Genomic DNA, 20,450 nt, shown 5'->3' with positions numbered 1-20,450 from the left:
AGGGGACAGTTTTACACTTGTTGTGTGACTGTCCCTGAGCGCTGTTACCCTAGTTTGTTGGAGCAGTAGCAGTTCGCCCGTCTCATAATCTGAAGTTCGTGAGTTCAACCCTCATACAGCCAGAATGGTTTTATATTTCGACGTAGATTGTGTCATGAACTCTTATCTTCAGATTACTGATCAAGCAGAATGTCCAAACCCGTTATTGCTGATCATTTCAGTGTTCTAGAGATACAGTAACAATGCTTGTCCAATACCGTTACATCTTCCTGCGTGACAATGCTGTACCTTTTTAAAATCAGAGTAAAATTGCACTGGATAGATAAACTGAATGAGCAGCCTTATCTACTACTAATACTACTACTACTTCTACTACTACTACCTTCGGCTGCTCCCGTTAGGGGTCGCCACAGCGGATCATCCGTTTCCATTACTTCCTGTCTTTTGCATCTTTCTCTGCTACACCAGCCGTGAGCGAGTCTGGAGGATACCAATACTCCATACCAAAGCTGTAACCCTATTCTGGCTGTCGGCCCGAACACCCCTTGAACAGAGTCTGCGTCGTGTTATTTTTTAATGTATACTGACTCCAGGGCGGACGGAGGGAGAATACAGTTGTACAGACGGGAGACAGTAGTCCTCATGGCGGTTTAGGCAGAGCAGGTTTTCTGCATTTCTTAGCTTCCTCATACACAGCACCACTCGCAGCATACAGGCAGCTTGTAACACAAAACGGAACTGGCTCTACAGTAGCCACGGAGGGACAAAAGACTCAGAATTCGGCAACGCTCAAGAAGGAAAAAATACGTGCCAACAATAAAAGATCACCCTCTGCCGGCGAATAAGTGTAACTCCCTTCCTTACATCTACCCCCGCTATGTTTGATGGCGTCACCGCTATCAGATTAAGTTCACAAGTAGCCCATAACTCAAAACACAGCCATGATGAGGTGCGTGTGTCATGAGGTATGTACATGTGTATGAGTGTCACTCTCTGCCACCCTTCTTGTTCATCTTTACTTTAGCTCTCTTCCATATTCTCCATCCCATGTCTATCTTTGGCTGAACTGAGTGGGGGGTCCAGGGTCTTTAATTCATACGTCAGTCTCTTTGGCGGGGGTTTCTCCTGACCCTTATTGACTCGGAAGGTATGTGTTTTACCTGGGGAGATTTCTTTTCCTCTTCATTGTTGGATCTTTGAGATTTATTCTCCTCCTCTGGCTCACTCTGATCACTTCCACTCATTTCATCCAGTTGCCCCATACCAAGATCCTTCTCAGTCTTCCCCCTTCCGCAGTCTTCCCCATCAGACTCACTGCACGGCTGGTGTGACAGAGGCATGTCTTCCCCCACCACATCCATAAAATTCCTCTTTGGCCTTCCTTTTTTCCTCTCCCCTGGCAGCTCCATATTCAGCATCCTTCTCCCAATATACCCAGCATCTCTCCTCCACACATGTCTAAACCATCTCAATCTGTCCTCTCTTGCTTTGTCTCAAAACCGTCCAATTTGAGCAGTCCCTCTAATATAATCATTCCTAATTCTGTTCCTCTTCGTCACTCCCAATGAAAATCTTAGCATCTTCAACTCTTGCCACCTCCATCTCCGACTCCTGTCTTTTCGTCAGTGCAGCTTTCTCCAAACCATATAACATAGCTGGTCTCACAACCGTCTTGTAAACCTTCCCTTTAACTCTTGCTGGTACACTTCTGTCGCAAATCACTCCTGACACTCTTCTGTACCCACTTTTTAACTAGATTGTTTAACACAATCTTGGAAAGCGAGAGAATACCTGAGGAGTGGAGAAGAAGTATACTGGTACCAATTTTCAAGAACAAGGGCAATGTGCAGAACTGTAGCAACTACAGAGGTCTAAAGTTGATCAGCAGTATGGTTTCATGCCACGAAGGAGCACCACAGATCCGATGTTTGCTTTGAGAATGTTGATTGAGAAGTATAGAGAAGGTCAGAAGGAGTTACATTGTGTCTTTGAAGATTTAGAGAAAGCATACGACAGGGTGCCGAGAGAGGAGGTGTGGTATTGTATGAGGAAGTTGCAGAGAAGTATGCAGGAGTGGTGCAGGATATGTATGAGGGAAGTGTGACAGTGGTGAGGTGTGTGTTTGGAATGACAGATGGGTTCAAGGTGGAGGTGGGATTACATCAAGGATCGGCTCTGAGCCCTTACTTGTTTGCAATGGTGATGGACAGGCTGACGGATGAGATCAGGCAGGAGTCTCCGTGGACCATGATATTTGCGGATGACATTGTGATCTGTAGTGAGAGTATGGTGCATGTTCAGGAGAGCCTGGAGAGGTGGAGGGATGTACTGCAGAGAAGAGGGATGAAAGTCAGTAGGAGCAAGACGAAATACATATGCGCGAATGAGACGGAGGACAGCGGAATGGTGAGGATACAAGGAGTAGAGGTGACGAAGGCATATGGGGTCAACTGTCTAAAGTAACGGGGAGTGCAGAAGAGAGGTGAAGAAGAGAGTGCAGGCAGGGTGGAGTGGGTGGAGAATGGTGTCAGGATTGGCAGCCTTATACGGAAAATAAATCTCGTGGTTATACTTCACAGTACTGATCTCCATAAATATTGAAAGCCTGTCGTCACAGTTCATTTCCGTGTTGTAGAAATACAATAAGTATGCTTGCTTAAGTTATACCTATGTGGCATCCATCTACAAAACAGCAAAATGCTGGCAAAGCTGAACTGGATTGGCAACCCTGTATAGTAGGTAAGTCCTGTAGTTGAAGTGACAATAATTGTTCAGGTCTTGAGAGGCCTGCACAAACATAATACAACTATCTCTCAACCAACTTCTCTGGAGAATGCGGGCATCGATCCCGCTACCTCTCGCATGCAAAGCGAGCGCTCTACCACTTGAGCTAATTCCCCTCCCACAACAAACAAGAACCCCATTCAGTAGTGTTTATTTCACGTCATTGTTGTGTGGCGAAATGACAATAAAGTGGTGATTTTCATCCCTTGGCTATGAGCATTCTTTAGAATCATATACTCACAAAATGAGGCAGAGCTTAGCTTGGCTATTTCCCAGTCAGTCTTAGGTGACAAACAAAAGCATAGCTAAGACGTGTCCCCATACTAGAAAGATGAGTCGACATGGATTCATTGCATTTGGTCCCCAACCCTAGAGGGATAATGATGAGCTCTACGGTAGATTACTTGCTCACAACTGTTGGCTTGCTCCTATTCACACCGAGCGAGGACTCCTGGTTTTTAATAACTGGACATTTATGGGGGTGACTTGATGGGGGAGGTTAGTGGCATTTATAGGTGTCTCTTGTTTGGATTTCCGATTTTGTATACGCTGACTTACCAATCAGCAATTTGTTGGGCACTTAAGATTACTGGAAGGGCCTGGGTAGCTCAGACGGTAGAGCATCAGACTTTTAATCTGAGGGTCCAGGGTTCAAGTCCCTGTTCAGGCGTTCGTTTCGAACTTCGGATGGGTCTTCAAAAGCTGCAGTGCAGCTGTTTAAGAGTTTCTTTATAATCGTATGCACAGTTGTTATTGTCCTGATGAACTCCTGCTCAAGAAACTCCAATCAAATGTGGTGCACACAGAAGACCAGTGGAAATAAAGTGACAAGAACGTCTTGTCAAATATGCTGAAACACAAGTCATTACATTAAGTCATACTTGCTACGTGGTCTGAAATGAGCACATGTTTTTGCTTACAACACTAGAATTTTCCTGGTTTTGAGGTGCTTTAACAAGACCGCACTTGGAGAAACTGGATAATTAGGGGACAGTTTTACACTTGTTCTGTGACTGTACCTGAGCACTGTACCCTAGTTTGTTAGAGCAGTAGGCAGTGTGTCAGTCTCATAATCTGAAGTTCGTGAGTTCAACCCTCACACAGCCAGAATGATTTCATATTTTGATGTAGATTTGTGTCATGAACTGTTATCTTCAGCTTACTGATCAAGCAGAATGTCCAAACCCGTTATTGCTGATCATTTCAGTGTTCTAGAGATACAGTAACAATGCTTGTCCAATACCGTTATATCTTCCTGCGTGACAATGCTGTACCTCTTTACAATCAGAGTAAAATTGCACTGGATATATAAACTGGATTATCAGCCTTATCTACTACTACTACTACTACTACTACAATTACTGCTATTACTACAAACTTCGGCTGCTCCTGTTAGGGGTCGCCACAGCGGATCATCCGTTTCCATGTCTTCTGCATGTTCTTCTGTCACACCAACCACCTGCGTGTCCCCCCTCACCACATCCATAAACCTCCTCTTTGGCATTCATCTTTTCCTCTCCCCTGGCAGCTCCATATTCAGCAACTTTCTCCCAATATATCCAGTAGCTCTCCTCCACACATGTCCAAGCCATGTAAATCTTGCCTCTCTTGCTTTGTCTCCAACCCGTCGGATTTGAGCAGTCCCTCTAATATAATCATCCCTAATCCTGTCCTTCTTCGTCACTCCCAATGAAAATCTTAGCATCTTCAACTCTGCCACCTCTAGCTCTGCCTCCTCTCTTTTCGTCAGTGCCACTGTCTCCAAATCATATAACATAGCTTGTCTCACAACCGTCTTGTAAACCTTTTGTTTAACTCTTGCTGGTACCCTTCTGTCGCAAATCACTCTTGACACTCTTCTGCACCCACTTTTTACACTAGATTGTTTAACACAATCTTGGAAAGCGAGAGGATACCCGAGGAGTGAAGAAAAGGGTATACTGGTACCGATTTTCAAGAACAAGGGCAATGTGCAGAACTGTAGCAACTACAGAGGACTAAAGTTGATCAACCACAGCATGAAGATATGAGGAAGAGTAGTGGAAGCTAGGTTAAGAGGAGAGGTGATGATCAGCGAGCAGCAGTATGGTTTCATGCCGCGAAAGAGCAGCACAGATGCGATGTTTTCTTTGAGAATGTTGATTGAGAAAAGTAGAGAAGGTCAGAAGGAGTTACATTGTGTCTTTGTAGATTTAGAGAAAGCATACGACAGGGTTCCTAGAGAGGAGGGGGGGCATTGTTTGAGGACGTCGGGAGTTGCAGAGAAGTATGTAGGAGTGCTGCAGGATATGTATGGGGGAAGTGTGACAATGGTGATGTGTGCGGTTGGAATGTCAGATGAGTTCAAGGTGGAGGTGGGATTACATCAAGGATCGGCTCTGAGCCCTTTCTTGTTTGCAATGGTGATGGACACGTTGACGGACAAGATCACGCAGGAGTCTCCGCGGACGATGATGTTTAGGGATGACATTGTCATCTGTAGCGAGAGTAGGGTGCAGGTTGAGCAGAGCCTCGAGAGAGGTGAAGAAGAGAGTGCAGGCAGGGTGGAGTTGGTGGAGAAGGGTGTCAGGATTAACAGCCTTATACAGAACATACATCTCGTTGTTACACTTCACAGTACTGATCTCCATAAATACTGAAAGCCTGTCGTCACAGTTAATTTCCGTGTTGTAGAAATACAATAAGTATGCTTGCTGAAGATATACCTATGTGGCATCCATCTACAAAACAGCAAAATGCGGGCAAAGCTGAGCTGGATTGGCAGCCCTGTATAGTAGGTAAATCCTGCAGTTAAAGTGACATTAATCGTTGAGGTCTTAGAGACCTGCACAAACGTAACACAGTCAACTCCTCTGGAGAATGCGGGCATCGATCCCGCTGCCTCTCGCATGCAAAGCGAGCGCTCTTCCACTTGAGCTAATTCCCCTGCCACGTCAAAGAAGAACCCCATGCAGTAGGGTTTATTTCACGTCATAGTTGCGCGGCAAAATGACAATAAAGTGTTTTTCATCCCTTGGCTATGAGCATTCATTAAAATCGTATACTCACTAAATGAGGCAAAGGTTAACTTGGCTCTTTCCCAGTCAGTCTTAGGTGACAAAGAAAAACGTAAGACGTATGGCCTTGCCGGAAAGATAAGTCGACATGGATTCATTGTATCTGGTCATCTGCCCTTGAGGGATAATGATGATCCATACGTTTAGATTACATTCTCACAACTGTTGGCTTGATCCAATTCAGACCGAGCAAGGGCTCTTGTTTTTTTATAATTGGCTTTAATTTTTTTGACCCACAAAATTGACATTTATGGGGGTGACTTGATGGGGGAGGGTAATGTGATTTATAGGGGTCTGCTGTTTGGATTCCAGATTTTGTATGCACAAGTTTACAATTTGGAATTAGTTGAAAGTTCAAAATAAATGAAAATTTAAAAAAAAATTGTAGATTTGTTTTTCCTCATCTGAATTGGGGGTGAAAGGATAGGGGGCGTCATACATTGCACAGAAATTAATTGTGACTTCAAAGCCCTCGGGGTCTAAATTATAATTTAGGGCTATACAGATAAATTTGACTCGAGCTACATTTCAGCAATCAGCAATTTCTTGGGCACTTAAAGTTACCAGAAGGGCCTGTGTAGCTCAGACGGTAGAGCATCAGACTTTTAATCTGAGGGTCCAGGGTTCAAGTCCCTGTTCAGGCGTTTATTTCGAACTTCGGAAGAGTCTTCATTAACTAAAGTGAGGCTGCTAAAGACCTTCTTTATAAACGTATTCACAGTTGCTAGTGTCCTGATGAACTCCTACTCAAGCAACTCCAATCAAATACGATGCACATAGAAGAGCAGTGGAAACAAAGCGACATGAACACATTTTCAAATATGCTGAAAGGAAGCCCTTAGATTATGTCACAATTCATATGAGGTTTGGTATGAGCACATGTTATTTCCAATTGCTTACAACACTTATATTTCTGGCTTTGAGGTGCTTTAACAAGGCCGCACTTGAAGACATTGGATAATTAGGGGACAGTTTTACACTTGTAGTGTGACTGTACCTGAGCACCGTTCCCTAGTTTGTTGAAGGAGTAAGCAGTGCGTCAGTCTCATAATCTGAAATTCGTGAGTTCAACTCTCATACAGACAGAATGGTTTTATATTTCGCTGTAGATTTGTGTCATGAACGCTTATTTTCAGATTACTGATCAAGCAGAATGTCCGAACCCGTTATTGCTGAACATTTCAGTGTTCTAGAAATACAATAACGATGCTTGTCCAGTATCGTTACGTCTTCCTGCGTGACCATGCTGTACCTCTTTAAAATTAGAGTAAAATTGCACTGGATAAATAAACTGGATTATCAGCCTTATATGTAACATAAGTCTCATAATTACACTTCACAGTGCTGATCTCTGTAAATATTGAAAGCCTATCGTCAAAGTTCATTTCAGTTGTTGAAATACAATATTTATGCTTGCTGAAGTTATACCTATGTGACACCCATCTAAAAAACAGCACAATTCTGGCAAAGCTGAACAGGATTGGCAGCCCTGTATAGTAGGGAAGTCTTGCCGTTAAAGTGACAACAATTGTTTAAGTCTTAAGAGGCCTGCGCAAACGTAACACAGCCAAGTCCCAGCCAACTTCTCTGGAGAGCGCGGGGATCGATCCCGCTACTTCTCGCATGCAAAGCGAGCGCTCTACCACTTGAGCTAATTCCCCTCACGCATCAATGAAGAAATCCATAGAGTAGGGTTTATTTCACATCATAGTTATATGGCGAAATGAAATTAAACATCCCTCGGCTATGAGCCTTCATTGAAATCGTATACTCACTAAATGAGGCACAGGTCAGCTTAGCTCTTTGACGTTTACTGCTAACTTATCTAGCTGTGTTGAAATGTCTTGTTCTAGCTGTGCTCTCCTCTTAGATTTGTGGTCTCTCTTACAGAGACTTGTCCATCTGTCAGCAAATGGAACTTCGCTCCATAAGGTTAAATTTGACTGACACTCCAGATATCTTAGAGCTTTGGCCTTAAAGTCAGCCCATTAGGTTTGCGACCGTGCGAAGGATAGCTTAACCACATCAGCAAATGAAGCTTTGTTTATCCTGGTCCCGCAAGGTAGGAGTGCTCCCTTGCAACAGCTGTTTGGACTCATTTGCAGTCTCTCATCCTCAGTGCACAGTGTTTCTCTGTTTTTGCTTGTCCTCTCAGCCACCATTAAACAAAACATGTTAGCAGTAGGCGAATCTATTGCCGACTACTTTAAACCTAGCATTGCCAACTGATGTTCGCTTTTATCTAAGGCCAGAGCTACCGACACTGAAGCTAATCTTAGGGTGCTGGCATGACATAGGCAGAAACAGGAGGGCGAGGCACATAACGCACACAGTAGAAACTTCAAACTCCACACAGGGGACGACCCGGGGTGACCTTCAAGGTTAGATTACCCCAGGGCTAAAACCAAGGACCTTCTTGCTGTGACGCAACCGCTCTAACCACTGCGCCACCGTGCTGTGTGCCGGCTTTGTGATGGCGTGGCGGCCTGTCTAGGGTGTCTCCCCCCCTGCCGCCCAATAACTGCTGGGATAGGCTCCAGCATCCCCGCGGACCTGAGCGCAGGATAAGCAGTTCGGATAATGGATGAACGGATAGAAACTTCAACGTTTTTTTTTATTTTATTTTTTTATGTCAGCACCAATGATACCAAATTAAACAATGTTAGGTGACAAAGAAAATTATCGCGAAGACTTGTGACCTTGCCAGAAAGATGAGTCGACATGTACTCATTGTATCTGGTCCCCTACCCTTGAGGGATAACGATGAGCTCTACGGTAGAGTACTGTCTCACAACTGTTGGCTTGCTGCTATTCAGAAAGAGCAAGGACTCTTGGTTGTAATAACTGGCTTTCATTTTTTGACCTACAAGATTGACATTTACGGGAGTGACTAGTGGGATTTATACGTGTCTCCTGTTTAGATGTCCGATTTTGTATGCGCAAGTTTAAAATTTGAAAATTTTTGAAAGTTCAGAATAAAAGAAATATAACAAATAAATAAATTCCCATTTACATTTTTCCTCATCTGAATCGAAGGTCAAAGGATAGGGGTGGCATACATTGCACAGAAAGTAATTGTGATTTCAAAGCCCTCTGGGACCAAATTATATTTTAGGGCTATATAGATACATTTACCTTGAGATACACTTCACCAATCACCAATTTCTTGGGCACTGAAGATTATTGGAAGGGCCTGGGTAGCTCAGACGGTAAAGCATCAGATTTTTAATATGAGAGTCCAGGGTTCAAGTCTCTGTTCAGGCGTTTGTTCCAAACTTCAGAAGAGTCTTCATTAACTAAAGTGCAGCTCCTCAATACTTTATTTATAAACGCATACACAGTTGCTAGCGTCATGAAGAACTCCTGCTCAAGCAACTCCAATCAAATGTGGTGCACATAGAAGAACAGTGGAAAAAAGTCACATGAACGCCTTATCAAATATGCTGAAAAAGAAGTCCTTAAATTATGTCACAATTCATAGGAGGTCTGATAGGAGCACATGTTATTTCCTATTGCTTACAACACTTAGAAAATTATTGGTTTTGAGGTGCTTTAACAAGACCGCAGTTGGAGACATTGGATAATTAGGGGACAGTTTTACACTTGTTGTGTGACTGTCCCTGAGCGCTGTTACCCTAGTTTGTTGGAGCAGTAGCAGTTCGTCCGTCTCATAATCTGAAGTTCGTGAGTTCAACCCTCATACAGCCAGAATGGTTTTATATGTCGATGTAGATTGTGTCATGAACTCTTATCTTCAGATTACTGATCAAGCAGAATGTCCAAACCCGTTATTGCTGATCATTTCAGTGTTCTAGAGATACAGTAACAATGCTTGTCCAATACCGTTACATCTTCCTGCGTAACAATGCTGTACCTTTTTAAAATCAGAGTAAAATTGCACTGGATAGATAAACTGGATTATCAGCCTTATCTACTACTAATACTACTACTACTACTACTTCTACTTCTACTTCTACTACTACTACTACTACCTTCGGCTGCTCCCGTTAGGGGTCGCCACAGCGGATCATCCGTTTCCATTACTTCCTGTCTTTTGCATCTTTCTCTGCTACACCAGCCGTGAGCGAGTCTGGAGGATACCAATACTCCATACCAAAGCTGTAACCCTATTCTGGCTGTCGGCCCGAACACCCCTTGAACAGAGTCTGCGTCGTGTTATTTTTTAATGTATACTGACTGACTCCAGGGCGGACGGAGGGAGAATACAGTTGTACAGACGGGAGACAGTAGTCCTCATGCCGGTTTAGGCAGGGCAGGTTTTCTGCATTTCTTAGCTTCCTCATACACAGCACCACTCGCAGCATACAGGCAGCTTGTAACACAAAACGGAACTGGCTCTACAGTAGCCACGGAGGGACAAAAGACTCAGAATTCGGCAACGCTCAAGAAGGAAAAAATACGTGCCAACAATGCAAGATCATCCTCTGCCGGCGAATAAGTGTAACTCACTTCCTTAAATCTACCCCCGCTATGTTTGATGGCGTCACCGCTATCAGATTAAGTTCACAAGTAGCCCATAACTCAAAACACAGCCATGATGAGATGCGTGTGTCATGGGGTATGTACATGTGTGTCACTCTCTGCCACCCTCTTGTTCATCTTTACTTTAGCTCTCTTCCATATTCTCCATCCCATGTCTATCTTCGGCTGAACTGAGTGGGGGGTCCAGGGTCTTTAATTCATACGTCAGTCTCTTTGGCGGGGGTTTCTCCTGACCCTTATTGACTCGGAAGGTATGTGTTTTACCTGGGGAGATTTCTTTTCCTCTTCATTGTTGGATCTTTGAGATTTATTCTCCTCCTCTGGCTCACTCTGATCACTTCCACTCATTTCATCCAGTTGCCCCATACCAAGATCCTTCTCAGTCTTCCCCCTTCCGCAGTCTTCCCCATCAGACTCACTGCACGGCTGGTGTGACAGAGGCATGTCTTCCCCCACCACATCCATAAAATTCCTCTTTGGCCTTCCTTTTTTCCTGTTCCCTGGCAGCTCCATATTCAGCATCCTTCTCCCAATATACCCAGCATCTCTCCTCCACACGTCTAAACCATCTCAATCTGTCCTCTCTTGCTTTGTCTCAAAACCGTCCAATTTGAGCAGTCCCTCTAATATAATCATTCCTAATTCTGTCCTTCTTCGTCACTCCCAATGAAAATCTTAGCATCTTCAACTCTTGCCACCTCCATCTCCGACTCCTGTCTTTTCGTCAGTGCAGCTTTCTCCAAACCATATAACATAGCTGGTCTCACAACCGTCTTGTAAACCTTCCCTTTAACTCTTGCTGGTACACTTCTGTCGCAAATCACTCCTGACACTCTTCTGTACCCACTTTTTAACTAGATTGTTTAACACAATCTTGGAAAGCGAGAGAATACCTGAGGAGTGGAGAAGAAGTATACTGGTACCAATTTTCAAGAACAAGGGCAATGTGCAGAACTGTAGCAACTACAGAGGTCTAAAGTTGATCAGCAGTATGGTTTCATGCCACGAAGGAGCACCACAGATCCGATGTTTGCTTTGAGAATGTTGATTGAGAAGTATAGAGAAGGTCAGAAGGAGTTACATTGTGTCTTTGAAGATTTAGAGAAAGCATACGACAGGGTGCCGAGAGAGGAGGTGTGGTATTGTATGAGGAAGTTGCAGAGAAGTATGCAGGAGTGGTGCAGGATATGTATGAGGGAAGTGTGACAGTGGTGAGGTGTATGTTTGGAATGACAGATGGGTTCAAGGTGGAGGTGGGATTACATCAAGGATCGGCTCTGAGCCCTTACTTGTTTGCAATGTGATGGACAGGCTGACGGATGAGATCAGGCAGGAGTCTCCGTGGACCATGATATTTGCGGATGACATTGTGATCTGTAGTGAGAGTAGGATGCATGTTCAGGAGAGCCTGGAGAGGTGGAGGGATGTACTGCAGAGAAGAGGGATGAAAGTCAGTAGGAGCAAGACGAAATACATATGCGCGAATGAGACGGAGGACAGCGGAATGGTGAGGATACAAGGAGTAGAGGTGACGAAGGCATATAGGGTCAACTGTCTAAAGTAGCGGGGAGTGCAGAAGAGAGGTGAAGAAGAGAGTGCAGGCAGGGTGGAGTGGGTGGAGAATGGTGTCAGGATTGGCAGCCTTATACGGAAAATAAATCTCGTGGTTATACTTCACAGTACTGATCTCCATAAATATTGAAAGCCTGTCGTCACAGTTCATTTCCGTGATGTAGAAATACAATAAGTATGCTTGCTTAAGATATACCTATGTGGCATCCATCTACAAAACAGCAAAATGCTGGCAAAGCTAAACTGGATTGGCAACCCTGTATAGTAGGTAAGTCCTGTAGTTGAAGTGACAATAATTGTTCAGGTCTTAAGAGGCCTGCACAAACATAATACAACTATCTCTCAACCAACTTCTCTGGAGAATGCGGGCATCGATCCCGCTACCTCTCGCATGCAAAGCGAGCGCTCTACCACTTGAGCTAATTCCCCTCCCACAACAAACATGAACCCCATTCAGTAGTGTTTATTTCACGTCATTGTTGTGTGGCCAAATGACAATAAAGTGGTGATTTTCATCCCTTGGCTATGAGCATTCTTTAGAATCATATACTCACAAAATGAGGCAGAGCTTAGCTTGGCTCTTTCCCAGTCAGTCTTAGGTGACAAACAAAAGCATAGCTAAGACGTGTCCCCTTACTAGAAAGATGAGTCGACATGGATTCATTGTATTTGGTCCCCAACCCTAGAGGGATAATGATGAGCACTACGGTAGATTACTTTCTCACAACTGTTGGCTTGCTCCTATTCACACCGAGCGAGGACTCCTGGTTTTTAATAACTGGCTTTCATTTTTGACCCACAAAATGGACATTTATGGGGGTGACTTGATGGGGGAGGGTAGTGGCATTTATAGGTGTCTCTTGTTTGGATTTCCGATTTTGTATACGCTGATTTACCAATCCGCAATTTCTTGGGCACTTAAGATTACTGGAAGAGCCTGGGTAGCTCAGACGGTAGAGCATCAGACTTTTAATCTGAGGGTCCAGGGTTCAAGTCCCTGTTCAGGCGTTTGTTTCAAAACTTCAGAAGAATCTTCAAAAGCTGCAGTGCAGCTGTTTAAGAGTTTCTTTATAATCGTATGCACAGTTGTTAGTGTCCTGATGAACTCCTGCTCAAGAAACTCCAATCAAATGTGGTGCACACAGAAGACCAGTGGAAATAAAGTGACAAGAACGTCTTGTGAAATATGCTGAAACACAAGTCATTACATTAAGTCATACTTGCTACGTGGTCTGAAATGAGCACATGTTTTTGCTTACAACACTAGAATTTTCCTGGTTTTGAGGTGCTTTAACAAGACCGCACTTGGAGAAACTGGATAATTAGAGGACAGTTTTACACTTGTTCTGTGACTGTACCTGAGCACTGTACCCAAGTTTGTTAGAGCAGTAGGCAGTGTGTCAGTCTCATAATCTGAAGTTCGTGAGTTCAACCCTCACACAGCCAGAATGATTTCATATTTTGATGTAGATTTGTGTCATGAACTCTTATCTTCAGCTTACTGATCAAGCAGAATGTCCAAACCCGTTATTGCTGATTATTTCAGTGTTCTAGAGATACAGTAACAATGCTTGTCCAATACCGTTATATCTTCCTGCGTGACAATGCTGTACCTCTTTACAATCAGAGTAAAATTGCACTGGATATATAAACTGGATTATCAGCCTTATCTACTACTACTACTACTACTACTACTACTACAATTGCTACTAGTACTACAAACTTCGGCTGCTCCTGTTAGGGGTCGCCACAGCGGATCATCCGTTTCCATTTCTTCATGTATTCTGCATGTTCTTCTGTCACACCAACCACCTGCGTGTCCTCCCTCACCACATCCATAAACCTCCTCTTTGGCATTCATCTTTTCCTCTCCCTTGGCAGCTCCATATTCAGCATCTTTCTCCCAATATATCCAGTATCTCTCCTCCACACATGTCCAATCCATGTAAATCTTGCCTCTCTTGCTTTGTCTCCAACCCGTCCAATTTGAGCAGTCCCTCTAATATAATCATCCCTAATCCTGTCCTTCTTCGTCACTCCCAATGAAAATCTTAGCATCTTCAACTCTGCCACCTCTAGCTTTGCCTCCTCTCTTTTCGTCAGTGCCACTGTCTCCAAATCATATAACATAGCTTGTCTCACAACCGTCTTGTAAACCTTTTGTTTAACTCTTGCTGGTACCCTTCTGTCGCAAATCACTCTTGACACTCTTCTGCACCCACTTTTTACACTAGATTGTTTAACACAATCTTGGAAAGCGAGAGGATACCCGAGGAGTGAAGAAAAGGGTATACTGGTACCGATTTTCAAGAACAAGGGCAATGTGCAGAACTGTAGCAACTACAGAGGACTAAAGTTGATCAACCACAGCATGAAGATATGAGGAAGAGTAGTGGAAGCTAGGTTAAGAGGAGAGGTGACGATCAGCGAGCAGCAGTATGGTTTCATGCCGCGAAAGAGCAGCACAGATGCGATGTTTTCTTTGAGAATGTTGATTGAGAAAAGTAGAGAAGGTCAGAAGGAGTTACATTGTGTCTTTGTAGATTTAGAGAAAGCATACGACAGGGTTCCTAGAGAGGAGGGGGGGCATTGTTTGAGGACGTCGGGAGTTGCAGAGAAGTATGTAGGAGTGCTGCAGGATATGTATGGGGGAAGTGTGACAATGGTGATGTGTGCGGTTGGAATGTCAGATGAGTTCAAGGTGGAGGTGGGATTACATCAAGGATCGGCTCTGAGCCCTTTCTTGTTTGCAATGGTGATGGACACGTTGACGGACAAGATCACGCAGGAGTCTCCGCGGACGATGATGTTTAGGGATGACATTGTCATCTGTAGCGAGAGTAGGGTGCAGGTTGAGCAGAGCCTCGAGAGAGGTGAAGAAGAGAGTGCAGGCAGGGTGGAGTTGGTGGAGAAGGGTGTCAGGATTAACAGCCTTATACAGAACATACATCTCGTTGTTACACTTCACGGTACTGATCTCCATAAATACTGAAAGCCTGTCGTCACAGTTAATTTCCGTGTTGTAGAAATACAATAAGTATGCTTGCTTAAGATATACCTATGTGGCATCCATCTACAAAACAGCAAAATGCGGGCAAAGCTGAGCTGGATTGGCAGCCCTGTATAGTAGGTAAATCCTGCAGTTAAAGTGACATTAATCGTTGAGGTCTAAAGAGACATGCACAAACGTAACACAGCAAACTCCTCTGGAGAATGCGGGCATCGATCCCGCTGCCTCTCGCATGCAAAGCGAGCGCTCTTCCACTTGAGCTAATTCCCCTGCCACGTCAAAGAAGAACCCCATGCAGTAGGGTTTATTTCACGTCATAGTTGCGCGGCAAAAGGACAATAAAGTGGTGTTTTTCATCCCCTTGGCTATGAGCATTCATTAAAATCGTATACTCACTAAATGAGGCAAAGGTTAACTTGGCTCTTTCCCAGTCAGTCTTAGGTGACAAAGAAAAACGTAAGACGTATGGCCTTGCCGGAAAGATAAGTCGACATGGATTCATTGTATCTGGTCATCTGCCCTTGAGGGATAATGATGATCCATACGTTTAGATTACATTCTCACAACTGTTGGCTTGATCCAATTCAGACCGAGCAAGGGCTCTTGTTTTTTTATAATTGGCTTTAATTTTTTTGACCCACAAAATTGACATTTATGGGGGTGACTTGATGGGGGAGGGTAATGTGATTTATAGGGGTCTGCTGTTTGGATTCCAGATTTTGTATGCACAAGTTTACAATTTGGAATTAGTTGAAAGTTCAAAATAAATGAAAATTTTAAAAAAAATTGTAGATTTGTTTTTCCTCATCTGAATTGGGGGTGAAAGGATAGGGGGCGTCATACATTGCACAGAAATTAATTGTGACTTCAAAGCCCTCGGGGTCTAAATTATAATATAGGGCTATACAGATAAATTTGACTTGAGCTACATTTCAGCAATCAGCAATTTCTTGGGCACTCAAAGTTACCAGAAGGGCCTGTGTAGCTCAGACGTTAGAGCATCAGACTTTTAATCTGAGGGTCCAGGGTTCAAGTCCCTGTTCGGGCGTTTATTTCGAACTTCGGAAGAGTCTTCATTAACTAAAGTGAGGCTGCTAAAGACCGTCTTTATAAACGTATTCACAGTTGCTAGTGTCCTGATGAACTCCTACTCAAGCAACTCCAATCAAATACGATGCACATAGAAGAGCAGTGGAAACAAAGCGACATGAACACATTTTCAAATATGCTGAAAGGAAGCCCTTAGATTATGTCACAATTCATATGAGGTTTGGTATGAGCACATGTTATTTCCAATTGCTTACAACACTTATATTTCTGGCTTTGAGGTGCTTTAACAAGGCCGCACTTGAAGACATTGGATAATTAGGGGACAGTTTTACACTTGTAGTGTGACTGTACCTGAGCACCGTTCCCTAGTTTGTTGAAGGAGTAAGCAGTGCGTCAGTCTCATAATCTGAAATTCGTGAGTTCAACTCTCATACAGACAGAATGGTTTTATATTTCGCTGTAGATTTGTGTCATGAACGCTTATTTTCAGATTACTGATCAAGCAGAATGTCCGAACCCGTTATTGCTGAACATTTCAGTGTTCTAGAAATACAATAACGATGCTTGTCCAGTATCGTTACGTCTTCCTGCGTGACCATGCTGTACCTCTTTAAAATTAGAGTAAAATTGCACTGGATAAATAAACTGGATTATCAGCCTTATATGTAACATAAGTCTCATAATTACACTTCACAGTGCTGATCTCTGTAAATATTGAAAGCCTATCGTCAAAGTTCATTTCAGTTGTTGAAATACAATATTTATGCTTGCTGAAGTTATACCTATGTGACACCCATCTAAAAAACAGCACAATTCTGGCAAAGCTGAACAGGATTGGCAGCCCTGTATAGTAGGGAAGTCTTGCCGTTAAAGTGACAATAATTGTTTAAGTCTTAAGAGGCCTGCGCAAACGTAACACAGCCAAGTCCCAGCCAACTTCTCTGGAGAATGCGGGCATCGAACCCGCTACTTCTCGCATGCAAAGCGAGCGCTCTACCACTTGAGCTAATTCCCCTCACGCATCAGCGAGGAAATCCATAGAGTAGGGTTTATTTCACATCATAGTTATATGGCGAAATGAAATTAAACATCCCTCGGCTATGAGCCTTCATTGAAATCGTATACTCACTAAATGAGGCACAGGTCAGCTTAGCTCTTTGACGTTTACTGCTAACTTATCTAGCTGTGTTGAAATGTCTTGTTGTAGCTGTGCTCTCCTCTTAGATTGGTGGTCTCTCTTACAGAGACTTGTCCATCTGTCAGCAAATGGAACTTCGCTCCATAAGGTTAAATTTGACTGACACTCCAGATATCTTAGAGCTTTGGCCTTAAAGTCAGCCCATTAGGTTTGCGACCGTGCGAAGGATAGCTTAACCACATCAGCAAATGAAGCTTTGTTTATCCTGGTCCCGCAAGGTAGGAGTGCTCCCTTGCAACAGCTGTTTGGACTCATTTGCAGTCTCTCATCCTCAGTGCACAGTGTTTCTCTGTTTTTGCTTGTCCTCTCAGCCACCATTAAACAAAACATGTTAGCAGTAGGCGAATCTATTGCCGACTACTTTAAACCTAGCATTGCCAACTGATGTTCGCTTTTATCTAAGGCCAGAGCTACCGACACTGAAGCTAATCTTAGGGTGCTGGCATGACATAGGCAGAAACAGGAGGGCGAGGCACATAACGCACACAGTAGAAACTTCAAACTCCACACAGGGGACGACCCGGGGTGACCTTCAAGGTTAGATTACCCCAGGGCTCAAACCAAGGACCTTCTTGCTGTGACGCAACCGCTCTAACCACTGCGCCACCGTGCTGTGTGCCGGCTTTGTGATGGCGTGGCGGCCTGTCTAGGGTGTCTCCCCCCCTGCCGCCCAATAACTGCTGGGATAGGCTCCAGCATCCCCGTGGCCCTGAACGCAGGATAAGCAGTTCGGATAATGGATGAACGGATAGAAACTTCAACGTTTTTTTTTATTTTATTTTTTTATGTCAGCACCAATGATACTAAATTAAACAATGTTAGGTGACAAAGAAAATTATCGCGAAGACTTGTGACCTTGCCAGAAAGATGAGTCGACATGTACTCATTGTATCTGGTCCCCTACCCTTGAGGGATAACGATGAGCTCTACGGTAGATTACTGTCTCACAACTGTTGGCTTGCTGCTATTCAGAAAGAGCAAGGACTCTTGGTTGTAATAACTGGCTTTCATTTTTTGACCTACAAGATTGACATTTACGGGAGTGACTAGTGGGATTTATACGTGTCTCCTGTTTAGATGTCCGATTTTGTATGCGCAAGTTTAAAATTTGAAAATTTTTGAAAGTTCAGAATAAAAGAAATATAAAAAATAAATAAATTCCCATTTACATTTTCCTCATCTGAATCGAAGGTCAAAGGATAGGGGTGGCATACATTGCACAGAAAGTAATTGTGATTTCAAAGTCCTCTGGGACCAAATTATATTTTAGGGCTATATAGATACATTTACCTTGAGATACATTTCACCAATCACCAATTTCTTGGGCACTGAAGATTATTGGAAGGGCCTAGGTAGCTCAGACGGTAAAACATCAGATTTTTAATATGAGAGTCCAGGGTTCAAGTCCCTGTTCAGGCGTTTGTTCCAAACTTCAGAAGAGTCTTCATTAACTAAAGTGCAGCTCCTCAATACTTTATTTATAAACGCATGCACAGTTGCTAGCGTCATGAAGAACTCCTGCTCAAGCAACTCCAATCAAATGTGGTGCACATAGAAGAACAGTGGAAAAAAGTCACATGAACGCCTTATCAAATATGCTGAAAAAGAAGTCCTTAAATTATGTCACAATTCATAGGAGGTCTGATAGGAGCACATGTTATTTCCTATTGCTTACAACACTTAGAAAATTATTGGTTTTGAGGTGCTTTAACAAGACCGCAGTTGGAGACATTGGATAATTAGGGGACAGTTTTACACTTGTTCTGTGACTGTCCCTGAGCGCTGTTACCCTAGTTTGTTGGAGCAGTAGCAGTTCGTCCGTCTCATAATCTGAAGTTCGTGAGTTCAACCCTCAAACAGCCAGAATGGTTTTATATTTCGATGTAGATTGTGTCATGAACTCTTATCTTCAGATTACTGATCAAGCAGAATGTCCAAACCCGTTATTGCTGATCATTTCAGTGTTCTAGAGATACAGTAACAATGCTTGTCCAATACCGTTACATCTTCCTGCGTGACAATGCTGTACCTTTTTAAAATCAGAGTAAAATTGCACTGGATAGATAAACTGAATGAGCAGCCTTATCTACTACTAATACTACTACTACTTCTACTACTACTACCTTCGGCTGCTCCCGTTAGGGGTCGCCACAGCGGATCATCCGTTTCCATTACTTCCTGTCTTTTGCATCTTTCTCTGCTACACCAGCCGTGAGCGAGTCTGGAGGATACCAATACTCCATACCAAAGCTGTAACCCTATTCTGGCTGTCGGCCCGAACACCCCTTGAACAGAGTCTGCGTCGTGTTATTTTTTAATGTATACTGACTCCAGGGCGGACGGAGGGAGAATACAGTTGTACAGACGGGAGACAGTAGTCCTCATGGCGGTTTAGGCAGAGCAGGTTTTCTGCATTTCTTAGCTTCCTCATACACAGCACCACTCGCAGCATACGGGCAGCTTGTAACACAAAACGGAACTGGCTCTACAGTAGCCACGGAGGGACAAAAGACTCAGAATTCGGCAACGCTCAAGAAGGAAAAAATACGTGCCAACAATGCAAGATCATCCTCTGCCGGCGAATAAGTGTAACTCACTTCCTTACATCTACCCCCGCTATGTTTGATGGCGTCACCGCTATCAGATTAAGTTCACAAGTAGCCCATAACTCAAAACACAGCCATGATGAGATGCGTGTGTCATGGGGTATGTACATGTGTGTCACTCTCTGCCACCCTCTTGTTCATCTTTACTTTAGCTCTCTTCCATATTCTCTATCCCATGTCTATCTTCGGCTGAACTGAGTGGGGGGTCCAGGGTCTTTAATTCATACGTCAGTCTCTTTGGCGGGGGTTTCTCCTGACCCTTATTGACTCGGAAGGTATGTGTTTTACCTGGGGAGATTTCTTTTCCTCTTCATTGTTGGATCTTTGAGATTTATTCTCCTCCTCTGGCTCACTCTGATCACTTCCACTCATTTCATCCAGTTGCCCCATACCAAGATCCTTCTCAGTCTTCCCCCTTCCGCAGTCTTCCCCATCAGACTCACTGCACGGCTGGTGTGACAGAGGCATGTCTTCCCCCACCACATCCATAAAATTCCTCTTTGGCCTTCCTTTTTTCCTGTTCCCTGGCAGCTCCATATTCAGCATCCTTCTCCCAATATACCCAGCATCTCTCCTCCACACATGTCTAAACCATCTCAATCTGTCCTCTCTTGCTTTGTCTCAAAACCGTCCAATTTGAGCAGTCCCTCTAATATAATCATTCCTAATTC

The 20,450-nt window shown here is 43.7% G+C and overlaps 9 non-coding genes across 9 annotated transcripts; 4 read left to right on the top strand and 5 right to left on the bottom strand.

Moving 5' to 3' along the window:
- Positions 1-2,827: 2,827 nt before the first annotated feature.
- On the bottom strand, positions 2,828-2,900 carry trnaa-ugc (transfer RNA alanine (anticodon UGC)). Its single transcript has one exon. It is a non-coding gene; the product is annotated as a tRNA-Ala (tRNA).
- A 481-nt stretch (positions 2,901-3,381) lies between these two features.
- trnak-uuu (transfer RNA lysine (anticodon UUU)) lies at positions 3,382-3,454 on the top strand. Its single transcript has one exon. It is a non-coding gene; the product is annotated as a tRNA-Lys (tRNA).
- A 2,183-nt stretch (positions 3,455-5,637) lies between these two features.
- On the bottom strand, positions 5,638-5,710 carry trnaa-ugc (transfer RNA alanine (anticodon UGC)). Its single transcript has one exon. It is a non-coding gene; the product is annotated as a tRNA-Ala (tRNA).
- A 701-nt stretch (positions 5,711-6,411) lies between these two features.
- Positions 6,412-6,484, top strand: trnak-uuu (transfer RNA lysine (anticodon UUU)). Its single transcript has one exon. It is a non-coding gene; the product is annotated as a tRNA-Lys (tRNA).
- Positions 6,485-12,271: 5,787 nt separating this feature from the next.
- On the bottom strand, positions 12,272-12,344 carry trnaa-ugc (transfer RNA alanine (anticodon UGC)). The gene has a single exon. It is a non-coding gene; the product is annotated as a tRNA-Ala (tRNA).
- Positions 12,345-12,850: 506 nt separating this feature from the next.
- Positions 12,851-12,923, top strand: trnak-uuu (transfer RNA lysine (anticodon UUU)). Its single transcript has one exon. It is a non-coding gene; the product is annotated as a tRNA-Lys (tRNA).
- Positions 12,924-15,122: 2,199 nt separating this feature from the next.
- trnaa-ugc (transfer RNA alanine (anticodon UGC)) lies at positions 15,123-15,195 on the bottom strand. Its single transcript has one exon. It is a non-coding gene; the product is annotated as a tRNA-Ala (tRNA).
- A 705-nt stretch (positions 15,196-15,900) lies between these two features.
- On the top strand, positions 15,901-15,973 carry trnak-uuu (transfer RNA lysine (anticodon UUU)). The gene has a single exon. It is a non-coding gene; the product is annotated as a tRNA-Lys (tRNA).
- A 944-nt stretch (positions 15,974-16,917) lies between these two features.
- Positions 16,918-16,990, bottom strand: trnaa-ugc (transfer RNA alanine (anticodon UGC)). Its single transcript has one exon. It is a non-coding gene; the product is annotated as a tRNA-Ala (tRNA).
- Between the last annotated feature and the right edge of the window lie 3,460 nt (positions 16,991-20,450).

The sequence above is a fragment of the Lampris incognitus genome, chromosome 12, assembly GCF_029633865.1.
Source record: "Lampris incognitus isolate fLamInc1 chromosome 12, fLamInc1.hap2, whole genome shotgun sequence".
Lineage (NCBI taxonomy): Eukaryota > Metazoa > Chordata > Actinopteri > Lampriformes > Lampridae > Lampris > Lampris incognitus.
Note: the sequence above shows the minus strand (reverse complement) of the source record. Positions and strands in the feature narration are given on the sequence as shown.